Source organism: Perkinsus marinus (assembly GCF_000006405.1).
Source record: "Perkinsus marinus ATCC 50983 genomic scaffold scf_1104296974232, whole genome shotgun sequence".
Taxonomy (NCBI): Eukaryota; Perkinsozoa; order Perkinsida; family Perkinsidae; genus Perkinsus; species Perkinsus marinus.
The window spans coordinates 1-1656 of NW_003201202.1; the positions used below are offsets into that span (position 1 = coordinate 1).

The 1656-nt window shown below is 49.5% G+C and overlaps 10 non-coding genes across 10 annotated transcripts; all 10 read right to left on the reverse strand.

The window, feature by feature from the left end:
* Positions 1-23: 23 nt before the first annotated feature.
* On the reverse strand, positions 24-95 carry Pmar_PMAR003756. Its single transcript has one exon. It is a non-coding gene; the product is annotated as a tRNA-Trp (tRNA).
* An 81-nt stretch (positions 96-176) lies between these two features.
* Positions 177-248, reverse strand: Pmar_PMAR003757. Its single transcript has one exon. It is a non-coding gene; the product is annotated as a tRNA-Trp (tRNA).
* Positions 249-329: 81 nt separating this feature from the next.
* On the reverse strand, positions 330-401 carry Pmar_PMAR003758. Its single transcript has one exon. It is a non-coding gene; the product is annotated as a tRNA-Trp (tRNA).
* An 81-nt stretch (positions 402-482) lies between these two features.
* Pmar_PMAR003759 lies at positions 483-554 on the reverse strand. The gene has a single exon. It is a non-coding gene; the product is annotated as a tRNA-Trp (tRNA).
* An 81-nt stretch (positions 555-635) lies between these two features.
* Pmar_PMAR003760 lies at positions 636-707 on the reverse strand. The gene has a single exon. It is a non-coding gene; the product is annotated as a tRNA-Trp (tRNA).
* Positions 708-788: 81 nt separating this feature from the next.
* On the reverse strand, positions 789-860 carry Pmar_PMAR003761. Its single transcript has one exon. It is a non-coding gene; the product is annotated as a tRNA-Trp (tRNA).
* Positions 861-941: 81 nt separating this feature from the next.
* Positions 942-1013, reverse strand: Pmar_PMAR003762. The gene has a single exon. It is a non-coding gene; the product is annotated as a tRNA-Trp (tRNA).
* An 81-nt stretch (positions 1014-1094) lies between these two features.
* On the reverse strand, positions 1095-1166 carry Pmar_PMAR003763. Its single transcript has one exon. It is a non-coding gene; the product is annotated as a tRNA-Trp (tRNA).
* Positions 1167-1247: 81 nt separating this feature from the next.
* On the reverse strand, positions 1248-1319 carry Pmar_PMAR003764. Its single transcript has one exon. It is a non-coding gene; the product is annotated as a tRNA-Trp (tRNA).
* An 83-nt stretch (positions 1320-1402) lies between these two features.
* Positions 1403-1474, reverse strand: Pmar_PMAR003765. Its single transcript has one exon. It is a non-coding gene; the product is annotated as a tRNA-Trp (tRNA).
* Positions 1475-1656: the final 182 nt, after the last annotated feature.

Here is a 1656-nt window from a genome sequence, read left to right on the forward strand (position 1 = left end):
ACTACAACTCGTAGTCTACTATATGATCCCGGCCCGATTCAAACGGACACCCTTCTGATCTGGAGTCAGATGCGCTACCGTTGCGCCACAGGGCCAGGTCGATGTCGTTCAGCATCATCCAAAGGAAACATACAGGTGAGCATTTTGTATTTTCCTACAACTCGCAGTCTATCATATGACCCCGGCCCGATTCGAACGGACAACCTTCTGATCTGGAGTCAGATGCGCTACCGTTGCGCCACAGGACCAATCTGACGTTGTTCAGCATCATCCAAAGGAAACATACAGATGAGTATTTTGTATTTTCCTACAACTCGTAGTCTATCATATGACCCCGGCCCGATTCGAACGGACAACCTTCTGATCTGGAGTCAGATGCGCTACCGTTGCGCCACAGGACCAAGCCGACGTTGTTCAGCATCATCCAAAGGAAACATACAGGCGATTATTTTGTATTTTCCTACAACTCGCAGTCTATCATATGACCCCGGCCCGATTCGAACGGACATCCTTCTGATCTGGAGTCAGATGCACTACCTTTGCGCCACAGAGCCAATCTGACGATGTACAGCATCCTCCAAAGAAAACATGCAGGTGAGTATTTTGTATTTTCCTACAACTCGTAGTCTACCATATGACCCCGGCCCGATTCGAACGGACAACCTTCTGATCTGGAGTCAGATGCGCTACCGTTGCGCCACAGGACCAAGCCGATGATGTACAGCATCCTCCAAAGAAAACATGCAGGTGAGTATTTTGTATTTTCCTACCACCCGTAGTCTACCATATGACCCCGGCCCGATTCGAACGGACAACCTTCTGATCTGGAGTCAGATGCGCTACCTTTGCGCCACAGAGCCAATCTGACGATGTACAGCATCCTCCAAAGAAAACATGCAGGTGAGTATTTTGTATTTTCCTACAACTCGTAGTCTACCATATGACCCCGGCCCGATCCGAACGGACAACCATCTGATCTGGAGTCAGATGCGCTACCGTTGCGCCACAGGACCAAGCCGATGATGTACAGCATCCTCCAAAGAAAACATGCAGGTGAGTATTTTGTATTTTCCTACCAACCGTAGTCTACCATATGACCCCGGCCCGATTCGAACGGACAACCTTCTGATCTGGAGTTAGATGCGCTACCGTTGCGACACAAGGCCAATCTAAAGATGTACAGCATCCTCCAAAGAAAACATGCAGGTGAGTATTTTGTATTTTCCTACAACTCGTAGTCTACCATATGACCCCGGCCCGATTCGAACGGACAACCTTCTGATCTGGAGTCAGATGCGCTAACGTTGCGGCACAGGGCCAAGCCGATGTTGTTCAGCATCCTCGAAAGGAAGCATGCAGGTGAGTATTTTGTATATTTCCCTACAACTCGTAGTCTATCATATGACCCCGGCCCGATTCGAACGGACAACCTTCAGATCTGGAGTCAGATGCGCTACCGTTGCGCCACAGGGCCAAGCCGACGATGTACAGCATCCTCCAAAGAAAACATGCAGGTGAGCATTTTGTATTTTCCTACAACTCGCAGTCTATCATATGACCCCGGCCCGATTCAAACAGACTACCTTCTGATCTGGAGTCAGATGCGCTAACGTTGCGGCCACAGGGCCAAGCCGATGTTGTTCAGCATCCTCGAAA